This window comes from Miscanthus floridulus, chromosome 18, assembly GCF_019320115.1.
Source record: "Miscanthus floridulus cultivar M001 chromosome 18, ASM1932011v1, whole genome shotgun sequence".
NCBI classification, from domain to species: Eukaryota; Viridiplantae; Streptophyta; class Magnoliopsida; order Poales; family Poaceae; genus Miscanthus; species Miscanthus floridulus.
The window spans coordinates 98,087,094-98,112,270 of NC_089597.1; the positions used below are offsets into that span (position 1 = coordinate 98,087,094).

A 25,177-nucleotide genomic window follows, 5' to 3' on the forward strand; every position below is an offset into this window, starting at 1 on the left:
GCGAAAAGGAAGCGTGAGGGTCGTACAAAAAGCCAGGGGAGCCCCTGACGGACCTCTTGCTTCATGCAGACGCTAGGGGGCTCTTCCTGCAACCTTGCCGAGACCTAACGACCCTGGCTCGCACTCGAGGGGGCTCGGCAAAACAACCCCTCCTTCCAAGCGAAAAGGAAGCGCGAGGGTCATACAAAAAGCCAGGGGAGCTCCCAATGGCCCTCTCGCTCCGTGCAGAGGCTAGGGAGCCCTTCCTGCAGATATGCCGAGACCTTGCTACCCAGGCTCATGCCCAAAGGGGCCTCGGCAAACAAACCCTCATGCGCGAGGGGCATACAAAAAGCCAGGGGAACTCCCGACGGCCCTCTCGCTCCGTGCAGAGGCTAGGGGGCTCTTCCTACAACCTTGCCATGACCCAGCGGCCCAGGCTCGCACCCGAATGGGCTCGGCAAACAACCCCTCCATCCAAACGAAAAGGATATGTGAGGGTCGAACAAAAAAGCCAGGGGGACCCCTGACCGCCCTCTCGCTCCGGGCAGAGGCTCGGGGGCTCCTCCTGCACCCAAGACAAAGACAAATGACCTAAGCCCACGCTAGAAGTTTCATTGCAAACACGATAAAGGGCACCGAGCCTGTTATGGTCTAGGGGTTCGAAGGCTGGGCCCCCTAAGGTTTTGATAGCCGCCCCAAGGCAACAGAGTCAGGGACGACTATGGACGAGCCCACGTATGGCCAAGGCCCGAGCAAACGATTGCTCGGGGCGTCCTAAGTCGTGTCCGAGACCGACAGGGAGGTCTCCGAATGGGATCCCACTGTAGGGAGGCACCGAGCCACCGGGGCCTAGCGAACAGCCTCGGCACCCACTAGAGAAACCCTCCGGTACTCTTGGAGCGCGTCTCTGGACCACTAGCTGTCCCCTAGCGAACGGGGCACGGGCCTCCACTCGGACTTACCCGATAACAGCTCACCGGAAGTGCCACCGCTCGTGCCCACCGAGGGTAGCCTGGCACATTCCACCCCTCCTTCTGAGCGAAAAGGAAGCATGAGGGTCACGCAAAAAGTCAGGGGCACCCCTGATCGCCCTCTTGCTTGATGCAGAGGCTCGGGGGCTCTCCCTACAAACTTGCCGAAACCCCGCGACCCGAACTCGCACTTGTGGGCTCGGCAAATACGATAAAAACTCCTCACTCAAACATGAAAAAAGCCCTTGGAGGAGTAAAATCCACTCCTCCAGGGCCTCGGGGGCTACACCCGGCGGGTGCGCTTGCGCGCACCCACCGAAACCTCAAGAAGCGAGATACAATCCCTACAGGAGCGGCTGTAAGCCAAATCTCAACAAACCCTTAGGGAGGGTGCATGCACTCCCCCTAAGGCTCGGGGGCTACTGTCGGGTACCATAAAACAGGGTACCCCGAGTGTACACCGAAAGAGTCACTTAAATCCCCGACCAAGCCCACCGGCTCTCCGCCTCGCCTAAGGCCTCGCACGGGAGGTCTCGACACCCTGACGGAATCTCCACCTCGCGCGAGGCCTCTCGCGAGAGGCCTCGGCAGGGAGCCCAATCTCTGTCTCGCCCGAGGCCTCGTGCGTCCAGCCTCGAGCAAGACAGCTATTCTCTGTATCGCTCGAGGCTGGCTTGACAATAACCCGTCGCTCTCACCTCGACCAGCCTTCCCGACAGCATGTCATGTCCCATTAATGCGTCAACCACTCCCGCAATCTCAGCCGGAAGACGGCTCGACACCGCAGAGCGGCCGACAAGACAAGGAGTCACATCAACACCATACCGGCTGGGATAAGGCACAGCGGGGATTACCGGCCACTGTGTTCTGGCGCTGTGCCCACGATCAGCGCCTGAACTGCACTGTGCCCCATAACCCCTGCCCCGAAGACAACGCAGCATGGGAAATCTGGCCCAAGTCATCATCGCCTCCGAACCAGCGTACCAGATCGACCGCTCCCTCCGGGCCTCGGCACTCTACGCCAGGGTCTCGGCTATCTCGGGATTCACGTCTGCCGAGACCCCCCACCACGGTTCGGCCTCAGCACTGACCGAGCCTCGGCCTCGTGCACAGTCAGTCCACAGCGACCCGCGCGCTGACCGCCGCGCTCGCTCCGAGGCAGCCCTGGAGCTCCCATGATGCATAGGATCGGATGTGACCAGCACGTCGCCCCAGCGCTCCAAGGACAGACCACTTCGACGACCACGCCACCACAGGAACAGGCTACAGGGCTCAGACATGCCGCCTCTATTCGCACGATGCCGTATAGTTAGCACATGTACTACCCTTGTCCTCCCTTCAAACTATAAAAGGAAAGGACTTGGGCCATTTCTAAGGGGGGAAGACAGACACTCACAAAAACAACACTCTGTAACACGCACACTTCCTTGCTGCCTGAGAGCAACGTCTCAAGCAGCCCATATCACTCCACGTCGAGACCTGGGACTAGCTCCCTCTCTCACTTAGCTTGTAACCCCCTACTACAAGCACTTCGGTGCAAGGAATACAAGATCGATCTCTCAGACTGGACGTAGGGTACCAATTGCCCGAACCAGTATAAGCCTTGTGTCTCTTTGCATCACCATCCGGGATTGGGAACACGCAGCACAAATTCACTAGTTGGTTGAGGATCCCCCGGTCCGAAACATCGACACCTCCAAAAGTCCAAAGAACGCAGGCTTACAGTTCTTCACCATCAGAATAGAGAGTTGAAGGTGCTAGACATTGCTGTAGCGCAGACCAAAAGAAGAGGTCGAGATCGCTGCATCAAAATCCAATCAACTGCTTCCTTTGATAAGCACACAAAATGCCAAGATATGAAGAAGATCAATAGATCTGACAGAACAAACTCTCACTGGCCCTTCGCTGACGCCAGATCGGACATCGTCGAGGTAGGGAGGCCAGAGACCTTATTTCAAAGTATTATTGTCGCTACTACCTTGTCGATGACACTAGAAACCAAATCCTAGATCAATGAAAATCTAGAAACCTAATTAAAACCACGAAGGAGAAGGAGATCGGGTCCCTGCTCCTCTGTCCACCGATGATGATGCCGGTTAGAAGAGAGGAGGGGAACCGAGACTGTTTTTCGGAAGGAGGGCGGCGGCTGAGGTTGGGGCGACGCGTTTCTATAAGTTGCGGTTAGGACAGAATAGATGTGTGGTGAGCAATCTGAGAGTATTATTTAATTATTTTTTCAATTGATCCGTAAATTTGTAGACTTTTGATGTTAAGCTCAATAAAATATACGCACTAATTAGTAGACTTCCTTTTCATATTTTAATCTAGTGTTGAGACTTGAGAAAGAAAAGTCACTTTTTTCCCTCTAGATCTATTTAAATATTTGCTCTTTATTTATTCAAATTAAATATGGGTGCTAAGAGTTGTTTGGGGTCCCTGTGTTGTCACCGTAGCTTGGTAATATGAATGGGCTCTGTATTCTTTCTGATGCCTTGCAGAGTTTTAGTTTTTCCTCTAACAATGCAACATTTCTGTGCATGTAGAGCTTGGAAGTGATGACCGGGTCGAACGAAGTGGTAAGTGATCACGAAGAGGGGGGCCAAGAAGAGGTGGAGCTGCAGTATCAGCCTAATGGAAAACGTTGCAAGAAGTCTCATGTTTGTAAAGATTTTGAAGAGTTAGAATCTGATGACCCTATGTCTACTGGCCTCAAGGTGAACTATCAAAAAACTATGATGGTTCCAATCAATATTTCAGATGAGAGACTTGAAACTCTTTCTAGAACTTTTGGATGTGGCAAAGGCTCCTTACCTTTCACATACCTGGGTCTACCACTAAGTTTAACAAAGCCAAATGCTCAGGACTTCATGCCATTGATCAACAGATGTGAAAAAAAGGCTCGCTGGGGTTTCTTCATTCCTGAGCCAGGCTGGAAGACTTAAACTTACTAATGCAGTTTTCACCTCTCTACCCACTTTTTATATGTGCTCCCTGAAATTGCCAAAAGGAGTCATCAAACAGATAGACAAGTTCAGGAAAAACTGTCTCTGGCAAGGTGCTGAAATGAATGCTAGAAAGCCACCAAAAACAGCAGCATGGAAAATGGTTGTGCAGAGAAGAAGGATAGTGGATTAGGAGTCATTGATATCAAGAAACAGAATGAAGCCCTTTTACTCAAGAATCTTCACAAATTCTTCAATAGGATGGACATATCTTGGGTCAATCTAGTTTAGGAGAAGCATTATAAGCAGGGTAAGTTAGCAAGTCACATTAAGAAAGGTTCCTTTTGGTGGAGAGACAACCTAAAATTGCTGGCCAAATTCAAAAGCTTAACCATGACTACTATTGGGGATGGACAGACTTGCTTTTTTTGGACTGATAACTGGAGACTGATGAGCTCTGCAACCTCTGCTCCTGAGCTGTTCTCTTTTGCCAAGAATAAATTGAATTCAGTTCAAGCAGTGCTCAGCATGGAAATTTTTTCTGACCTTTTCCACTTACCAGTCTCTCAGGTGGCTCTGTACAAATGCAAACCATTGAAGATGAGTTAGCACAAGTTGTCTTATCAGTAGATAAGGATAAGTGTATAGGGTCGAGATGACGGACTATAGGGAGAATAGTCTTTTCTAAAATTAATTACGCCGGCTAACCGAAATAAATACGGAATTAAAACTATCGGTCTAGCCAAGACTACACCCCTCTATTTAAGTTCACAAACACCTTATAAAGATCCTAATTAGGCAACAAAGGTGCCAGGCTAGTTAGAGCTCACCTAATCAATGCTAGAAGCAAGGTCACACAAACCTATGCAACTAGTACTCAAGCAACCAGGATAGCTCCTACACAATCTAGTAAGAAAAAGTATAATGCTCCTAAGCTCACTAGCAATGCTCAATAACAAGGCTACACAAGCCAAATTAGAGAGCTCAAATTACTTAGCTACACTAACTAAGCAATGTAACTAACAAGGCTACTCAAGACAATTAGTCACGCAAGAGAGCTTCTTCTATGCTACACAAGCAAGAAGGTAACTAGCAAGCCACCCAAGCTAACTAATTACAAGAGCAACAACACAAGTGTTGATGGTCACTAACACATGTTTTTACCATCAACATTCCACCCAAGAACATGATAAAGTGAGGTAAAACATCATCACAAATGTTGCATCTTGTTTATAATTCACCTATTTTCACTTATGCTTGTAGAATTATTTGTATGTAGGAAATTATAGCAAAAATGGATCAAAATGGTTACAAATATGGATATAAGGACCAAGTGGACATGGCAGTGGGGCCAGGGGCCCACATGCCACGCTGGCTTACCCCACAAGGGCGCCGCCCGGTGTGCCATGTGGCCTGGCCATGTCACTGATCCATAGGAGCTGTTCCAGAAGCAATGCCAAGCATTGATCTAAGTCAGTTTGCACCGATGGACAAGATGGAGTTGACGCGGATCCACCGGCCCACTGTCATACACTTGGGAGGCTCCAACCGACCTACAAACTGCCTTACCTACCGAATTTTGACATTTGCCAGTCCTACAACCGCCTTTGGGAGCCAACCAACACCGGAGGATCAAGAGGCGGTGGGTCCAAGGGCTGGCGGAGCCCCCTAGCCACCGCCCGGCGCCCTAGGGTGGCCATCGACCTCCTGACTGCCTAGAAGTACCCTCCTCACTCTACACTATAAATATGGGGTGTGGAGTTCAGTGGAGAAGAGCCCCATTCATTTCCAAGCTCTCCAAGCTTCTCCAAGCTTTCTAGCTTAGCTTAGCTTTAGAGTAGTAGCTAGTAGTGGAAGTAGAGCGAGAGCAGAGCTTCTCTCGAAGTCCAGAAGAGTCTTCTAGGTCTAGTATAGCTCATTTGTAATTCTTTCATTTAGCATTTGCTTTATTCAGTACTTTATTTCTAGTACTTTATTCTAGTATTATTGCTTTGCTTTGCTCAAGTACTTGTTCATTATTGTTCATCATTAGTGATCTTAGGTGCTTATTGCTTGGCATTAGTAGCATATGTTATCTCATTATTAGTAGTCTTTCGTTAGTACCGGTTCTACCATCTAGTTAGGGTACTTTGATTTCATTTCATCAGAGCTCAGATCAAAGTAGTAAGCCTATAGATTAAGCGAGGTACTTAGGCTATAGATTACCTATGGATACGGCTAGGCCTCCGGATAGATTGTGGTAGTTGGCAAGTGGTGATAACCTTGTCCATCCTCTATATTCCACCATGTTAGGTCTAGTTATTAAATCGTAGGGCTCGTGTTAGACCTTGTCTATTTAACTCTCCTAGTTGGTAGGCGGGCTATGCCCTGAAGTACTAGCGCATTTCTCCTAGTCATTAGTTTACCCTTTTGTTACTGAAAGATATATCGCTTGCTCTCCCACCTAGCTATCTCTAGTGTAGCTTGTTTAATAGTTTGTTTAGGTAGTTCACACTCAACCACCATTATCGTTACCTACCTAGGATATACTTAGGCTTTCCTTTAGCAAACCTAACCTAAATATAAGTTCTAGCCTTCCGTCTTCCTATGGGAAAAAATATAAATTTGACACTCGGTACTCACTGAGCGAAGTGCTATGCGATAGTTCTGTGCGCTTGCGGAATTCCTCCACTAGTTGTTAAGAAGTATCAACAATCATTTCTGGCACCGTTGTCGAGGAAAGCAACTGGCCTCGGATTTATATTTTTGCTAGCTTTGCTAACTAGGCTTTTAGTTATCCTAAGTAGTTTATTCTTTTTTCCTCATACCCTATCACTACCCTACACGACCATGGGAAACTGACCGGGGAGGTCCATTCATGATTTTTCTGCACCCTCGGCTGCTAATGTAGCCATCGGACCCAATGTTATCAATCAGGACGCTAACTTTGAGGTTAAGCCAGCGTTAATTACGATGGTTCTAGCTAGTCCGTTTTATGGGAAAGCCCACAAGGATGCAAATGCTCACCTCCAACACTTTTTGGAGATTTGTAGCACATTCACCATAAAGGGAGTGACCCAAGAGGCTATACGTCATTGCCTTTTCCCCTTCTCTTTGTTAGGAAAGGCTAAGCAATGGTTTTACTCTAACTGCAACGCTGTAGATACCTGGGACAAGTGTTCCAATGCTTTCCTAGTCAAGTTTTTCCCTATGGGGAAGACTAATGCTCTTCGCAATAAGATCTCTAGTTTTCAACAACTAGCGGATGAGTCGATTCCTGAGGCTTGGGAATGAATTCAAGAGTATGTCTCTGCATGCCCACACCATGGCATGGAAGACTGGCTTTTGATCTAGAACTTCTACCATGGACTAGTTCTGTTAGATAGGAGCCATTTAGATGCTGCTGCTAGTGGAGCATTCTTTTCGCTAAGTGTTGCAGATGCAAAGACGCTGATCAAGAAGATGGTTTCCAACCAAGGATGGAGTGAAAATCGACTCTAACCCCATAAACAAGGTATGCATTCAATTAAAAATTTTGACATGCTTGCAGCTAAAATGAATCTACTCGTGAAGCGAGTAGAACATTATGAGAAGATGAGTGCCCAAGAGACACTCAAAGCCATGGATTCCCACATGACTTGCGAAGTCTGTGGATATATTAAACATTTGGGAAATTTCTGTCCTGAGACCCAGGAGGATCTTAACTTCGGCAACATTGACAATGGGTTTCGTCTACAACAACATCAAGGATGGAATCAGCGCTCCAACAATCAAGGAGGTAACAATTATTACTCTTCTCAATGTGTGAATAATTTAGGTAATAATAGTTATGCTTTCCTTAAAAATCTTGTTTATAGCAATGGTAGAATGACTGATAGCATAAATAAAAAGTTGCATGCTCATGACAAGATGTTGGAAAACATAAATGCTAAATTGGATGAGTTTTCTTCTGCCTTAAAGAATCAACTTAGTTTCAATAAGATGATAGAAACCCAATTAGCTCAAATAGCTGCTGTCATACCATCCTATGAAAAAGAGAGAATTCCTGGCAAACCTGAAGGAACCATGGAGACAACCAACCTTGTCACGGCAAGGTATGACTTTTCTAAAAATGGTTCGGAATTTCCTATTAAGAAAGGTGATCCTAGGAACCCTGTCATTACTTGGTCCATAGGACCCCACACTTTTCATAATGCCATTTGTGATCTAGTATCTAGTGTTCACATTATGTCTAAGAAAACTTATGATAGATTGTTTTACACTACCTTAGCTCCAACCTCAGTTTACCTACAGCTAGCCGATCAATCTACCCATTATCTTGAGGGAGTAGCCACTGACTTATTAGTCAAGATTAGGAGTGCTTATGTTCCAATAGATTTTATGATCTTAGACATGGGCAACAACAAGGATACACCTTTAATCCTTGGTCGTCCTTTCCTTAATACTGCAAATGCTTGCATATATGTGGCTTCTGGGCAAATCCAATTCCATTTTGCTGGAAGAAAAAAATATTTGCTTTTGCCTCTAGACAACCTCTCTTTGATGAGAAACAGGTAAAGAACAAACATTCGAAGAGAATCAAGATGAAGAAACCAAAGCCGATTGAAGAACCGGTGAAGCCTATCAAGAAGAAGAAGAACAAAAAAAGATGGCGTAGAAAGAAAGATCTGTCCTCAAATTCGTCATCCCCTGATCCTGATAAGGCCTCCGAGGTGGAACAAGAGAAAACACCCCCACTCAAGGAAGAATGACCTTGAGCCCATAAAAAAGGTAAGTTCTCTATCCCTTGCATATTTACCGCATTACAAGTAGCTGCATCTCATATTTTAATTTCCAATAAAATTGCTTTGCATTGCATGATTAGTTAGTTGCATTTAGCTACTCTATGTTAATAAATAAAGTCTATAGTAGCTATGCAAGATAGGATAGGATTTGCATTTAAATAAAATAAACTATATATAAAAACATATATAATAAATAAATATTTAGTAAGTTATCTAGTAGTAATAGGTTTGGCCATTTAGTCATTTATTCATTCTAGTAGTAGTAGTTAGTCAATAAAGAAAGAATCGAAGAGCCGCCAGAAGACATTACAACCTATGCAAAAGGCAAGCTTGGGGATATATCTCTCCCCACTCAGGTATGAAAATCTTAAACCCTCTCTTTACATTCGTGTTTGTTTTACATGTCAATATCCATGGTCATAGAATGTAGAGAGGAGTGCCTTGAAATTTATCTTAAAAGAAACTCTGCTCTAATAAATGATGATAAAGTTATTTGGAGATGATGAATAGTTGATCTTTAATACTTTGCAAAAGCTTGCCATACAGTCTGATACTTCTTAAGTTTTGAGCATGATAATTTAGAGTTCATCTTATGTTGAATGCTTTTGTGTGTTGCAAATGCTAGAACCAAGTCTAAGTTTTTATGAGAAATGCTATAGCCAAGATTATAGTAAATCTTTGAACCTATCTAAGGAATAGTAAAAACAATCTAGAGTTTATTTTGCAAAATGCTAAAACTCTCTTGCTAGAAGTTCCTCAATGGTGATAAATTCCTACCAGAGCCAAATACATATTCATACATGATAAAGCCACTATAAAAGCTGCTTGTTTGTTTTGAGTTTTTTCAAGCCTTGTTGATCTGTGTAGAGAAACTTGTCATGCTTTTCGATCAAGAGCATGTACACCCACATACGTATGCTATTTCTATACTGGGAATACACAGCCACATATGCTTTTCATTCATTATTGCTCTATGAGAATCAAAGTTACCTCTCTAGCTATCTTTCATCAAAAAGAGAGGCATGGGCTATAGAAGAGAGAGAGAGAATGAAAGAGCAAAAAGCTCTAGTGTTCAAAAGAGGGAGAGAGAGTGAGAAAAAGAAAAGTAGCCATGCCCTCTCAAAAAGAAGCTAGAGAAGGGCAATTATGGTTGTCATAGAACCATCCAATTTATAAGAGCACAAGTACAATAGCAATCACCGAAGCGATCAAACCATCATACTTGAGCCCATACAAATCTGGTAGTCCAATGAAATCGTGAAGGATCTCAAACAACCAACATACAAGCCAAGATCATAGAGATTCAACATAACCAGTCACACATTACATCACAGTTCACAAATATTTGTCATACATCAGAGTTCAAATAATTATTACAAACCAAGTTTGAAAGTAGCGGAAGCAAAGTAGTTTAACATCGACATCACACATAGTTTAATACAAAGCCAATTTCATAGTCATCTCCAACCAAAAGCACAAGGGTGAGATGATACACAGAATGACCATTGCCCATGGTCCTAGTCCTCATCCACTGTAGGAGCAAAGCAGCTCTTGCAGTAGCCATGATACATAACATTATGTGCAACAATGGGAATAAAACCTTGAGTATGAGAAGGTACTCAGCTAGACTTACCTATCCAACTAATATACTAAGACACCAAGGAGTATGCAAGGCTTTATAAGTAGAGCTGGTAAACATTATTTGCATAAAAAACATAAGTTATCCAATATCTCTTTAATTGTGAATCACCAGTTATTAATCCTATCTCATACTATATTAGCACTATCATATGCCAAACATGTTGGTACCATTAAGTCATCACAATAATAACCATATCTAGTTGAGTTCTTGCATAATCTCATAACCACACTTCCATCAATTACTACGATGAAGTGTGATCCTATCAAGTTCTCACTATCCGAGAGAGATGGCGATTCGAATCGATTCCTACCCAGCTGGGGAATTATGTAACACCTCGGGTGTTAGCCTTGCATAACTTGACTTGCATAAAACAAGCATGAGCATCAAGCATTCATAAACCATCATTTACAATTGAAACATCTGATCGAAACATATGAAACATTGCTTGTTATTTCATGTTCCTTGTAACTTATGCATATGATCATGTGCAAATAAATGCTAGTGTGTAATGTTGGTCACTATAACACCTTAGCTACACTTAGGTTAACAAATGGAACCTTGTTCATGAAGACCACATTTCTTGATCAAGCATTTAAGTGTTATTTCATGTGTTGACCTGAATGGCTATATGTGTGACTACTTCATGAAATGCTTGAATGACCTCGCAAATTGTTTTAACATGCTTAGAGTATCATCATGAACAACTTTGGTATTTAGGGCTAGGGCTAAAGTGGTCATTTAGCCATAGTTGGAATGTGTATCTTGATTTCAAAGTGACATGTTTGACTAAAGTTGAACTAGGTGTTAGAGGCCTTGCATGGAGGAGTTCACTAAAGCAAAGTTGTAGTGTTTGACATAAGGAACAACTTTCATTTTGATGTCATGGACTGATTTTGCTTCTAACATGCTTGAATGGGTCCCACAAAAATCATCAAAATCCTGATTTCAACACTTAAGCAAATTTTCTAAGTGTGGCTCGACTGACAGCCTGACAGCCCTATCTTAGTGATGATATTACTAAGTCTCTGTTGCGAATTAGAACGAGGTACTTGAATCAAAGTTGTAGCTGGTACTTCGAGCTACAAAAATCATGTAGACCGTTTCCACTTAGGAGCCACGGTTTAGCAGTTAAATCGATGGGAAAACTCGCTGTCAGGCATGAACGATCGCGTTCTGACGAACTGAATCAAGTCCGGCACGCTGGCTTCGGTGGCCGACCGCCATCAGGCCTTGGCCGCCGCGTGGAAGGGAGAACGGCCGCGCGTCGCCTCTGCTCTGCCCAGCCAGGCCACGCCGCGCCTGGGCGCGCCTTCAAGTCGCAAGCACCCGCCCGCTCCTGTCCGCGCCCTCATTTCGCTTTTCCCCGGCTCTCCTTCGCCACTCACCTCGCCGCAGCCGCTGCAACCCCGGTGCCGAGAGCCCGCCATCGCCATTGGAGGCGCCAGCTCGCGCCCAGCTCCTCCATCCCCACCGCAACCCTCCACCGTCTTCCCAGCAACCCCCTGCGCCCTACCGTGCCCGCTGTTAGCACTCGGTAAGCCCCAGCGCCGTGCGCTAGCTCGCCGGAGCTCCGCCGCCAACCTCGTCATCGTGGCCACGCCGTTTTAGTCTACCACTCCACGCGTTAGTTGATGCGCTAGGTTTCCAGTAGCTCGTAGATGCTTGTCCGCGCGTTTGATTGAGCCGCTGAGGTCGTCACCGGCGTCCCGCCGACGTCCAGCCTCGCCGTTCCGCCATGGCCGCCGCCGCTAGCTCTAGGGTCAGCAATAGGGCCGGCCAAGTGGCTCTATAGGTTCGCCTGGTCGTGTAGGTCCTACACTGAAGACCTCACCGCCGGCGAAGCTCGCCGTCGTCGAGCCGCAGCCGCGCAGTGCCAGCCGCGCCGCTGCTCTGCTCTGTGTCGATGACGTGTGGGGTCCCCTGACCACCGGGTCCCACTGGTCAGCGACTGCAGTAGAGAAGGATGGCTCATTTTGATTCCAGTTTTTAATTTGTTTTGTTATTTTTGTATCTGCAGATTGGTAGCTCCAAAAATGTTGAAATAAATATGGTTGTGTTCCTTAGGAAGTGTAGTATTTAGGAAAAATATGTTCTTGGGTTCAACAGTAGAAAATTTTGGAGATTTAAATAGGGATTTCAAATGTGCTTTTGAATGCATTTAAATTTGTTTATTTTATATCTAAAGTTCCTGTGCTCCAAAAATTATGAAATTTTTGTGGTAGGCTATTCTTGTCATACCTGAGCTTGGATAAAAATTTGAGAACCAGTGCATGTGTAGATCTATAGTTATAGATTTTTCTTTTATAAATAGTTAATCCTTGTATGAATTTTTATAAATTAATTATAAGTCCAAAATTCATGAAATTAATTGGAGGTGATACTAGTACCATATGGATGTTAGGAAAAATAAGAAATCTGTTGTTTGACACTTTTCAATAGGATTTTCCATTTATGCTATTTCAAGCCTTGCTTCCTTATCATTTTTGTATGGGATGTTCTCCTTAGTAAAATGACCTGAAATTTTTATAGTAGTCCTTTGATAGCTTTATTAAGGCCCTGTAAATTTTTGGGAATTTATTAAGCACATCTGATGTATATTTATTATTTAACCTAGATATCTAAATAAAATAATAAAGGCAAATTAATAAATAGTTTGGGCTTTGCCATTATGTTATCTTAATTATGTTTGGTATGCTTAAACTGTTGGTAGGATCTAGGTTGTCAAATTGTGAATGATTACATGAAGTAGAGGTGTTATTACTTTATATTGCATGTTAAGTCATTTCCGGACTGATTCTAGAAAATGATAAGTTGCATGTTGAAACTGATGTAGACTGTAAAAATGGTTAATAACAAAGTTGTAGAAAATTTGATAAGCTTTCCAGAAAGTCCAGGATCACTAGATTTGGAATTGTAAAACTCCAGTTATGAGTAAAACAAGTAGATACTGCTTATGGCATAGTCGATGCATTGTAGGAATAGTTAAGTAGTAAGCGAGAAGAGATATGCACCTACTCAAACAATGCGATGCACTTGTTAACATTATGCATTCATAATACTCATACCATACTCATGCATCTAGGATCGGAGGAAGAGATCACGTTGCTGGAATTCGAAGAAGCCGAGGAAGGGAACCCGCAGGAGGATCCGCAAGCCGCAGCTCCCGAAGGCGTGGAGCAGAACCCTGAAGAACTTCCGGAGTGCCCTGACCACCGTCCTACTTCCTTTCTGCGAGGCAAGCCCCGGAGCATTATAAGTCTCCCAGTAATTTACAACTGTTTACTTACGTATTTATGATTGATGCATTAGGTTATAAGAGTTGAATGAAACCACTTGATGCATGTACATTCCTTGTCCAGAAATTACCCCTTTAACCGGTATAGGTCCAGGATCGAGTATATGCTTAGCCATGCTTAGACCGGTAGAAGTCGGGTGATTTCCTGTCACCTGCGAGATATAGGTGGATACCGGATCACGATTGGTCATAATTGCCATTGTGGAAAAGAACCATGGTTAATGTAAATGGAGACCGGGCGGGATATCGATAGAAAAGCAACAAGGCATGGAGGTCTTGGGTGTGGATCTATCCCCGTCTGTGTCGATCAAGGACCGTACCGTTGTTGGAACTTCTGACAAGATTGAACGCATGCCTCTCACTTAGCTGGCCGGATAACTCGTTCCGACCGCGAAGCCGAGTAATTCAACTCAGGCCGGGAATCGTTTTGTTGTGCGCTCCTTCCGGGGAACGATCAGACTGAGCCCAAGGGCAGGCTTGGCCTGAGCATCCTGGCATCTGGTGTTCCAGAATGTGCGGCGCAGTACGAACCCGCGAAATGTGTACCGGAGTTGTACCAAAGGTGACCTAAGACTATCGTGGCTGGTAGATCTGGGTTTGTGTTAGGAATAAATTCCCAGCTGGTTGAAATCGATTCGAATCGCCGTCTCTCCCGGATAGTGAGAAACTTGGCTAGCTCCAACATCGTAGTAACTGTGTTATGAAACATGATGGTTCAGATGAATATGGAATTACAATACTTGCTATGGTTACTATTGTATGATTCTAAATAATATACCACATGTTTGGCACAGGATAGTTGCTAATCTAGAAATGGATAGTTATAATTAACTTGATAAAGGAATCATAAGTGTACAAAGATTAATTGCCCTTTTTCGCAAAACTGTTGTCAAGTTACGTCCACTTATACAGCCTGGCATAATCCTTGGAGTCATTTATTTCTGGTTCATGACGGGTAAGTCTAGCTGAGTACCTTCTCGTACTCAGGGTTTATTTTCCCATTGTTGCAGATGGCACTGTGTATCATGGTTATTGCAAGAGTTGCTTCTATCCCGCTGTGGATGAGGAGTAAGCCTTGGGCAGGTTTCCATAGTAATTCCTATCTTTGCTTTTGTGGATCGTGATCTGGCATGGCACTGTATCAAACTATGTTGGAAAACTTTATCTCAAACTCATTTGCTTCCGCTTTGTTTATCAAACTTGTTTTGTAATAACTTTTATTCGTACTCTGATGATGAAAAGTATCTGTGAACTTTATGTAATATGTGGCATGTATGTTGAATCCTGTACGATCTTGGTTGTTGTAAATCGTTTATCGAGACCCGTCGTGGTACTCGACGGACTACCGGGTTTATATGGGTTCAAGTATAACAGTGCGACCGCTTGCGGATTGCCATTGTACTTGAATTCTTATAAATTGGTCGGTTCTGCGACAGCTGGCATCAGAGCAAGATTCAACGTTAATTGTCACAAGTGTATTTAAAACAAAAGTTTTTTCTTTCCAAAAACCCTTCTCTAGCAACTAATAGTCAAATAATAGGTATTTGAAATCTAAAGTGTGCCATTGATCACTTTCCTTATGCCCAAATTAAGGACTAATAGGTGGCTATTTAAGTACTAACATGGGGGTTTTTACTTCGTCGTCCATACGGCGTGCTATAGTATGGATGCCATTCACTTGAGTGGTAATGTATGGATCAAATGCCTCTACGCCAAAGTAAGATGAGTGTATGACCGCAAGATGTGAGCGTGCGGTCGGGAAGAGTTAGTTTTGGTACGGCTGTGTATGCATGCTTGCATGTGTATATGGTACGTATTTAATTGTGGGTTTAAATTCTTATCGGGTAGATTGATATGGAAGTATATGTATGGGTATGCATATATGGAAGTATTTACAATTACATTCTGCATATTCTTTATGGGTTTAGGGCTGAAATGAAATTTTATGCAGGTACACTAACAACGAAACGTGTAGCTCGACTAGTTACGCTATTTATGAGAGAACGTATGTATGCCACCGTGTCTACCGTTAGAAACAAATTTTTCCTAAGTTTGTGAGGACGTACGGCACGAGCATGCATCATGTAAAATTTCCATTCATATAACTACATTGTTCCTCCCCTCATAAAATTCTTACTCGTTTATGTAACTCTTATCCATTATGGCATTGTCTCACCAAGGGTACATGTTAATGGTACAGATGGCACGCACCAAGCAGACTGCTCGCAAGTCCACCGGAGGAAGAGCTCCTAGCCGTCAGCTTGCTCCACGTACCCGTCAACGTCACACGTTCCTTGGAGAGTTTGGGATGCCTACACTCTTATGGAGAGTGCTCAGCTATGTAGGTTATCCTGATGGAATGGAACCCCGCTACTTCTGGGCGAATGAGCGGTTGGGAGAAGGTCTCTTAGTTACTGTGGAGGCCATTGTTCGTCCCCGAGGTGACGATTCAGAGTGGACAGGCTGGTGTTATGAGTCGACTGGCAGGACTGCTGAAGAAGCAGCTGGCAGGGCAGCCTTTGGAATCTTGAGGGATATCATGGATCGTTTTCCTCAAGAGCTGGCAGCCGCATTGGTGGGAGTCTTTCCCAGAGGTAACCCATCCACTGACTCATGGCAGCAGGCAAGAGGAAGATCTTTGGAAATTGGTGCAGCAGAAGGGCAGCACAGTGATAACCCTGCAATGAGCGCCATGTTCGCAACGATGAGAGTGTTAGATGGAGTTGAGGGTAGCCTCAGACGTGTGTCTAGTGCTCTTGGTCATGCCCGTGAAGACCGACGTCAGCTTCAGAGGGAGCACGACATCGAGGTTGAGAGGCTCACCGAAGAGATGACTCGGTTAACTCACCAACGGAATGCAGCCTGGTCCAGGGAAGATGTCCTGAGGGCTCGACAGTTTGAGCTGGGACAGCAGCTGGCAAATGCGGAAGAATACAATGATAATCTGCATGAAGAGGTTCATCTACTGCACAATCAGCTCCACCCTTATGTACCACCTGGAGCCGCAGAAATGGATCTAGAGGGGTACGAAGAAGAAGAAGTGGCACCTGAAGAAGAAGTCGAACCTGAGGAAGGAAATGATTCTGCGTCTGACCTCGATAGTGATCATGATGAGGATTAGATCGCTTAGCGTGTAATGGAAAGACTAATGTATCACTTTTATTTATGGAATGGACCTGTAGTTCCAAGTTGGCATTAGTAATCAGACTATCATGTAATAGTAATCGCACGTTTGGACGAACGTCAATGCAATTCCAGTTCTTTGGCATGAATCACGCTTTAAATTGCATGCGTTATGAGCACGATAAGTGGTCAAATTGGTGATGTCATGTTGCGAGAAAGAATTATTATGCCTCTGTTTTTATTGTGATTTTGAGAATTTTTTCTCCAGTAATTTCAGTTTGGCATGAATATCTAATTCATCTGCAATCTCTTGGCATCGACCAATAATCGCTTATTGTTGCAACTTCGCAGATGACGCGCACCCGTGCAGGAGCTAGTAGCAGCCAGGATGGCAACCATGATGACTTGCCACCCCCACCCCCGCCGTCTGCTCAGGAGTTCTTTGCCCAGTTCCTGGGTAGCCAAAGGACAATGGAGGAAGCTTTGCGCCTCATCGCGCAAAACACTGCTCGTGGCCACCCACAGCAACCAGGGGCTGAGCCAAACCAGCATAGTTCATTCAAGGAGTTTTTGGACACGAAGCCGCCGATCTTCAAGGTGGCTGAGGAACCACTGCAGGCCGATGAGTGGCTAAATACAATCGAGCAAAAATTCCGTCTGCTAAGAGTCACAGAGCACCTGAAAGCAGAATATGCTTCTCATCAATTGCAAGGACCAGCAGGAATCTGGTGGACGCACTTTCTGTCGTCTCTGCCTGCTAATGCGAGAGTGACCTGGGATCAATTCAAGTTGGCTTTCAGGGGACACCATATTCCCCCGGGCCTGATGCGCATGAAAGCAGCAGAATTTATGAGGCTCACTCAGGGAACCAAGTCACTCACAGAATATATGCACGCATTCAACAACTTGTCAAGATATGCTCCAAGTTTCGTGGATACTGAAGAGAAAAAGATTGAGAGTTTCAAGCGAGGTCTGGGTACCAAATTAATGAAGACTATGGCAAACTCCCGATGTGCCACATACAATGAATTCATTAGTGATGCCTTGACCCAAGAAAATCACAACAACATGCATGCAGTTGCTAAAGGTCGCAAGAGGGCCTATGAGGCCGGTGCATCCGGATCTTTCCCGTCGAAAGCGCCTATCACAGCTAGGCCACAATTCCGTCCACCTGCACCCAAGTTCAGGCCTCCACCACCGAAAGCTCAGAATAACAGGCCACAGAAACCGTTTTGTAAGGCGTTTACTATTGCCTTACCAAAAGGAAATGGCAATCAGGACAGCTCAGCCGGATTCAAAAGTAATCAACCCTGTTTCAACTGCAACCAACTGGGTCATTGGTCCAAGGAGTGCCCCCACCCCAGGAGGAATGGCAACCCCACGCAGAACAATCAGAGGCAGGTGAATGCCAGGGCACGTCAAGGACAAGTGCATTATACTGCTGTGGAGGAAGTGCCCGCCGGAGAAGTTGTCACGGCTGGTATGTTTCTTGTCAACAAGCACCCCGCTGTTGTTTTATTTGATTCAGGAGCTTCTCATTCATTTATGAGTCAAGCATTTGCATCTAGACATAATCAAGAAATAATTGAAGTAAGCAAAGGGGGTTTTAACATAAGTTCAGCAGGGGGTACTGTTACTACCAAAAAGATAGTCAAAAATGTACTCATTTTGATACAAGGGAGGGAGTACACAACAGATTTGATAATATTGCCAGGATTGTCGATAAGTGTAATCTTAGGCATGAATTGGATGAAGTATCATGGTGCTCTTATTGACACTAGCACCCGTACTATCATGTTGAGAGAACCCACGGGAGGGAATGCTTTTCTAGTTCCACTCTCCCGCGATTTCGAACCCCAACATTTAGCCTGTGCTATCCAAGCCACCACCATATGTGATATTCCCGTGGTTTGTGAGTTTCCGGATGTATTTCCAGAGGAATTACCAGGTCTACCACCGGATAGGGACGTGGAATTTAAGATTGAATTAGTGCCAGGTACCGCACCCATATCCAGAAGGCCATATAGAATGCCACCCAATGAGTTAGCAGAACTTAAGGTTCAATTGCAAGATCTATTGGACAAAGGTCTTATCCAACCTAGCTCATCTCCGTGGGGATGTCCAGCATTGTTTGTGAAAAAGAAGGATAAATCACTAAGGATGTGTGTAGATTACAGACCACTCAATGCTGTGACCATCAAGAACAAATATCCGTTACCCCGCATCGACATCTTGTTCGATCAGCTAGCGAAGGCAAAGGTATTCTCCAAAATTGACTTGAGGTCAGGGTACCATCAGATAAAGATTAGACCGGAGGATATACCTAAGACTGCTTTCTCTACTAGGTACGGCTTATACGAGTATTTGGTTATGTCTTTCGGACTAACAAATGCTCCAGCCTATTTCATGTACCTGATGAACTCGGTATTCATGCCCGAACTTGACAAGTTCGTGGTCGTGTTTATCGATGACATATTGATTTACTCAGAAAATGAGTCAGATCATGAAGAGCATCTGAGGATTGTCCTATCCAGACTCAGGGAACATAAGCTATATGCCAAGTTGAGCAAATGTGAATTTTGGTTGAGCAAAGTACCATTTTTAGGTCACATTTTATCCAGAGATGGAATTTCAGTAGACCCATCAAAAGTGCAAGAGGTCATGGATTGGAAAGCCCCAACTTCGGTGCATGAAGTTCGGAGTTTCCTAGGGTTAGCAGGATACTATCGTCGGTTTATTCCAGACTTCTCAAAGATAGCTAAGCCTATGACCAGACTACTTCAGAAAGATGAGAAATACAAGTGGACACCAGAATGTGAAACAGCTTTTCACACTCTCAGAACTTTGTTGACTACAGCACCTGTGCTAGCACAACCAGACATTGAAAAGCCTTTTGATGTATTTTGTGATGCATCAGGAATAGGTTTGGGATGTGTACTTATGCAAGAAGGGAGAGTAATTGCATATGCCTCTCGGCAACTGAGAAAACATGAAGTCAACTATCCTACACATGATTTGGAACTTGCAGCCGTTGTCCATGCACTAAAGATATGGAGACATTACTTGTTGGGCAATGTATGTCATATCTTTACTGACCACAAAAGCCTCAAGTATATCTTTACCCAGCCAGAACTGAACATGAGACAACGTAGATGGTTGGAATTGATTAAGGACTATAATTTGGAAGTGCATTACCATCCGGGTAAAGCTAATGTAGTAGCCGACGCACTTAGTCGGAAGTCCCATTGCAACACTATGGAAGCGCTATTGGAAGATGGATTCAACTTGCTACATCCTGCTGTATTACACAATATCACAATCAGTTGTTCGCTTGAAGGCAAAATCATAGAGCTACAACAGACAGATGTAGGAATAAGTCACATCAAGAGAAAAATGCAAGAGCAAGAAACCAAACATTTTAGATTGGACGAAAGAGGTGTATTATGGTTTGAGGACCGACTAGTGGTGCCAAAAGACCGTGAGCTAAGGAATCAAATTTTAGAAGAAGCTCACTCCTCCAAATTGTCTATCCACCCGGGTAGTAGTAAAATGTATCAGGATCTAAGAAACCGTTTTTGGTGGACTAAGATGAAGAAAGAGATCGCAGCCTATGTTGCTAGGTGTGATAACTGCAGCAGAGTGAAAGCCGTCCATATGAAAACCGCTGGATTACTTCAGCCATTACCTATTCCAGGATGGAAATGGGAAGAGATCAGTATGGACTTTATTACAGGCCTTCCAACAACGCCCCAAGGTCACGATTCAATCTGGGTCATTGTTGATCGTCTCACAAAGTCAGCCCATTTTGTACCAGTTCACACAACATATCACGCGGGCAAATACTCTGAGTTATATGTTTCACAGATCGTGAAATTGCATGGAGTACCCAGGACCATAATCTCAGATAGAGGACCACAGTTCATAGCTCGTTTCTGGGAGCACTTACACCAAGCTTTGGGAACCAAGCTAATCAGAAGCTCCGCTTATCATCCGCAAACTTCAGGACAGACAGAGCGAGTGAACCAAATCCTAGAAGATTTACTTAGAGCTTGTGTTATATCTTCAAAAGGTTCATGGGAGAAATGGTTGCCTTTAGCTGAATTCTCCTACAACAACAGTTATCAAGCGAGTATCAAAATGGCCCCATTTGAAGCCTTGTATGGCAGAAAGTGCAGAACTCCATTGAATTGGATTGAGCCCGGTGAAAGGAGGTATTTTGGTATTGATTTTGTCAACGAAGCCGAAGAACAAGTACGTATCATCCAACAACACATGAAGGCAGCTCAATCAAGGCAGAAGAGTTATGCCGATAGAAGAAGAAGACCACTAACTTTTGAAGTAGGTGACTATGTGTACTTGAGAATATCACCCATGAAAGGTGTGAAGAGATTTGGGATGAAAAAGAAGCTTTCCCCAAGATATGTAGGACCATACAAAATTTTGGAACGAAAAGGAAATGTTGCGTATAAGCTACAACTACCACCAGAGATGAGTGCAATCTTTGATGTGTTCCATGTGTCTCAGCTAAAGAAATGTCTTCGAGTACCGGAAGAAGCTATTGCACCCACCAACGTGCAGCTCCAATCGGATCTGACCTATGAAGAAAAGCCAATTCGAGTATTAGAAGTGATGGAGAGAGTAACAAGGAGTAAGATCATTAAGTTTTATAAAGTGGTGTGGAACAATCATAGTGAACAAGATGCTACATGGGAAAGAGAAGATTATCTGCAAGAAGTTTATCCCGCCTTTTTCCAAGAATGGTAGGTCTTGCAAATCTCGGGACGAGATTTTTATAAGGGGGAGGGGCTGTAACACCTCGGGTGTTAGCCTTGCATAACTTGACTTGCATAAAACAAGCATGAGCATCAAGCATTCATAAACCATCATTTACAATTGAAACATCTGATCGAAACATATGAAACATTGCTTGTTATTTCATGTTCCTTGTAACTTATGCATATGATCATGTGCAAATAAATGCTAGTGTGTAATGTTGGTCACTATAACACCTTAGCTACACTTAGGTTAACAAATGGAACCTTGTTCATGAAGACCACATTTCTTGATCAAGCATTTAAGTGTTATTTCATGTGTTGACCTGAATGGCTATATGTGTGACTACTTCATGAAATGCTTGAATGACCTCGCAAATTGTTTTAACATGCTTAGAGTATCATCATGAACAACTTTGGTATTTAGGGCTAGGGCTAAAGTGGTCATTTAGCCATAGTTGGAATGTGTATCTTGATTTCAAAGTGACATGTTTGACTAAAGTTGAACTAGGTGTTAGAGGCCTTGCATGGAGGAGTTCACTAAAGCAAAGTTGTAGTGTTTGACATAAGGAACAACTTTCATTTTGATGTCATGGACTGATTTTGCTTCTAACATGCTTGAATGGGTCCCACAAAAATCATCAAAATCCTGATTTCAACACTTAAGCAAATTTTCTAAGTGTGGCTCGACTGACAGCCTGACAGCCCTATCTTAGTGATGATATTACTAAGTCTCTGTTGCGAATTAGAACGAGGTACTTGAATCAAAGTTGTAGCTGGTACTTCGAGCTACAAAAATCATGTAGACCGTTTCCACTTAGGAGCCACGGTTTAGCAGTTAAATCGATGGGAAAACTCGCTGTCAGGCATGAACGATCGCGTTCTGACGAACTGAATCAAGTCCGGCACGCTGGCTTCGGTGGCCGACCGCCATCAGGCCTTGGCCGCCGCGTGGAAGGGAGAACGGCCGCGCGTCGCCTCTGCTCTGCCCAGCCAGGCCACGCCGCGCCTGGGCGCGCCTTCAAGTCGCAAGCACCCGCCCGCTCCTGTCCGCGCCCTCATTTCGCTTTTCCCCGGCTCTCCTTCGCCACTCACCTCGCCGCAGCCGCTGCAACCCCGGTGCCGAGAGCCCGCCATCGCCATTGGAGGCGCCAGCTCGCGCCCAGCTCCTCCATCCCCACCGCAACCCTCCACCGTCTTCCCAGCAACCCCCTGCGCCCTACCGTGCCCGCTGTTAGCACTCGGTAAGCCCCAGCGCCGTGCGCTAGCTCGCCGGAGCTCCGCCGCCAACCTCGTCATCGTGGCCACGCCGTTTTAGTCTACCACTCCACGCGTTAGTTGATGCGCTAGGTTTCCAGTAGCTCGTAGATGCTTGTCCGCGCGTTTGATTGAGCCGCTGAGGTCGTCACCGGCGTCCCGCCGACGTCCAGCCTCGCCGTTCCGCCATGGCCGCCGCCGCTAGCTCTAGGGTCAGCAATAGGGCCGGCCAAGTGGCTCTATAGGTTCGCCTGGTCGTGTAGGTCCTACACTGAAGACCTCACCGCCGGCGAAGCTCGCCGTCGTCGAGCCGCAGCCGCGCAGTGCCAGCCGCGCCGCTGCTCTGCTCTGTGTCGATGACGTGTGGGGTCCCCTGACCACCGGGTCCCACTGGTCAGCGACTGCAGTAGAGAAGGATGGCTCATTTTGATTCCAGTTTTTAATTTGTTTTGTTATTTTTGTATCTGCAGATTGGTAGCTCCAAAAATGTTGAAATAAATATGGTTGTGTTCCTTAGGAAGTGTAGTATTTAGGAAAAATATGTTCTTGGGTTCAACAGTAGAAAATTTTGGAGATTTAAATAGGGATTTCAAATGTGCTTTTGAATGCATTTAAATTTGTTTATTTTATATCTAAAGTTCCTGTGCTCCAAAAATTATGAAATTTTTGTGGTAGGCTATTCTTGTCATACCTGAGCTTGGATAAAAATTTGAGAACCAGTGCATGTGTAGATCTATAGTTATAGATTTTTCTTTTATAAATAGTTAATCCTTGTATGAATTTTTATAAATTAATTATAAGTCCAAAATTCATGAAATTAATTGGAGGTGATACTAGTACCATATGGATGTTAGGAAAAATAAGAAATCTGTTGTTTGACACTTTTCAATAGGATTTTCCATTTATGCTATTTCAAGCCTTGCTTCCTTATCATTTTTGTATGGGATGTTCTCCTTAGTAAAATGACCTGAAATTTTTATAGTAGTCCTTTGATAGCTTTATTAAGGCCCTGTAAATTTTTGGGAATTTATTAAGCACATCTGATGTATATTTATTATTTAACCTAGATATCTAAATAAAATAATAAAGGCAAATTAATAAATAGTTTGGGCTTTGCCATTATGTTATCTTAATTATGTTTGGTATGCTTAAACTGTTGGTAGGATCTAGGTTGTCAAATTGTGAATGATTACATGAAGTAGAGGTGTTATTACTTTATATTGCATGTTAAGTCATTTCCGGACTGATTCTAGAAAATGATAAGTTGCATGTTGAAACTGATGTAGACTGTAAAAATGGTTAATAACAAAGTTGTAGAAAATTTGATAAGCTTTCCAGAAAGTCCAGGATCACTAGATTTGGAATTGTAAAACTCCAGTTATGAGTAAAACAAGTAGATACTGCTTATGGCATAGTCGATGCATTGTAGGAATAGTTAAGTAGTAAGCGAGAAGAGATATGCACCTACTCAAACAATGCGATGCACTTGTTAACATTATGCATTCATAATACTCATACCATACTCATGCATCTAGGATCGGAGGAAGAGATCACGTTGCTGGAATTCGAAGAAGCCGAGGAAGGGAACCCGCAGGAGGATCCGCAAGCCGCAGCTCCCGAAGGCGTGGAGCAGAACCCTGAAGAACTTCCGGAGTGCCCTGACCACCGTCCTACTTCCTTTCTGCGAGGCAAGCCCCGGAGCATTATAAGTCTCCCAGTAATTTACAACTGTTTACTTACGTATTTATGATTGATGCATTAGGTTATAAGAGTTGAATGAAACCACTTGATGCATGTACATTCCTTGTCCAGAAATTACCCCTTTAACCGGTATAGGTCCAGGATCGAGTATATGCTTAGCCATGCTTAGACCGGTAGAAGTCGGGTGATTTCCTGTCACCTGCGAGATATAGGTGGATACCGGATCACGATTGGTCATAATTGCCATTGTGGAAAAGAACCATGGTTAATGTAAATGGAGACCGGGCGGGATATCGATAGAAAAGCAACAAGGCATGGAGGTCTTGGGTGTGGATCTATCCCCGTCTGTGTCGATCAAGGACCGTACCGTTGTTGGAACTTCTGACAAGATTGAACGCATGCCTCTCACTTAGCTGGCCGGATAACTCGTTCCGACCGCGAAGCCGAGTAATTCAACTCAGGCCGGGAATCGTTTTGTTGTGCGCTCCTTCCGGGGAACGATCAGACTGAGCCCAAGGGCAGGCTTGGCCTGAGCATCCTGGCATCTGGTGTTCCAGAATGTGCGGCGCAGTACGAACCCGCGAAATGTGTACCGGAGTTGTACCAAAGGTGACCTAAGACTATCGTGGCTGGTAGATCTGGGTTTGTGTTAGGAATAAATTCCCAGCTGGTTGAAATCGATTCGAATCGCCGTCTCTCCCGGATAGTGAGAAACTTGGCTAGCTCCAA

The 25,177-nt window shown here is 44.5% G+C and overlaps 1 long non-coding RNA gene and 1 other non-coding gene across 3 annotated transcripts; both read right to left on the reverse strand.

Annotated features, from left to right (window-relative positions):
- Positions 1-7,097: 7,097 nt before the first annotated feature.
- Positions 7,098-7,206, reverse strand: LOC136524929 (small nucleolar RNA R71). The gene has a single exon (XR_010776276.1). It is a non-coding gene; the product is annotated as a small nucleolar RNA R71 (small nucleolar RNA).
- Positions 7,207-13,131: 5,925 nt separating this feature from the next.
- On the reverse strand, positions 13,132-24,971 carry LOC136519446 (uncharacterized). Of its 2 annotated transcripts, none has more exons than XR_010774917.1 (3): positions 24,567-24,971; positions 24,266-24,428; positions 13,132-13,747 (listed from the first exon to the last, which is right to left on the reverse strand). It is a non-coding gene; the product is annotated as an uncharacterized lncRNA (long non-coding RNA). The 2 variants fall into 2 exon arrangements; XR_010774918.1 differs by having other exon boundaries at positions 13,132-13,528; positions 13,667-13,747; positions 24,266-24,971.
- Between the last annotated feature and the right edge of the window lie 206 nt (positions 24,972-25,177).